Raw genomic sequence first — 966 nt, forward strand, 5'->3', positions numbered from 1 at the left:
CCCTAATATAGGATATGTTTGGTTTTCTCCCTTTAAGTAACTCATAGGGAGTCTTCTCTACAAGAGGTCTAGTCATGCACCTATTTATGATGTAGCATGCAATATTTACAGCTTCTGCCCAGAAGCTATGGGGTAGTTTACTAGAAAGAAGCATAGTCCTAGCCATATATTCAAGTGTCTTATTCTTTCTTTCAACTACTCCATTATGTTTTGGAGTCCTAGGAGCAGAAAAATTATGATCTATGCTATGCTCATCACAAAATTCAGCAAATTTAGCATTTTCAAATTCAGTGCCATGATCAGACCTAATAGATGCAAGTTGATTACCTAGATGCTTCTGAGTTTTTCTAACAAAAGAAGTGAACATGTCAAATGCTTCATCTTTAGATGTTAAAAACAATGTCCAAGTAAACCTAGAGTAATCATCAACAAGCACCATCACATATCTTTTACCACCTCTGCTTAATATTCTCATTGGACCACAGAGATCCATATGGACCAGTTCCATCGTCCTGGCGGTGCTTACCACTTTCTTGCATTTAAAAGAGGATCTTACCCGCTTCCCCCTTGCACAAGCCTCGCAACTTTGTCTTCCTTGAACTTGATGTTAGGCAACCCTATTACCAGGTCCTTGGAGACTAATTTGTTGAGCTAACTCAGACTGGCATGTCCAAGTCTCTTGTGCCTAAGGAGGGGATCATTATCCAATACACTTAAGCAAATGAGTTCATTTTCTAAAAGTGTAGACAGATCTATAATATATATATATATATATATATATATATATATATATATATATACTATTATTCCCTGCAAAACAATCTTGTTAGTAGTAAGATTAATCACAAAATATTTGGTAGAGGTGAATACTACCAAGTTACCTCTATCACACAGTTGTGATACACTGATTAGATTGTATTTTAAGTCATTTATCAATTAGACATTCTCAATAGAGTGAGAATCAGT

The sequence above is a fragment of the Nicotiana tabacum genome, chromosome 23 (assembly GCF_000715075.1).
Source record: "Nicotiana tabacum cultivar K326 chromosome 23, ASM71507v2, whole genome shotgun sequence".
NCBI lineage: Eukaryota > Viridiplantae > Streptophyta > Magnoliopsida > Solanales > Solanaceae > Nicotiana > Nicotiana tabacum.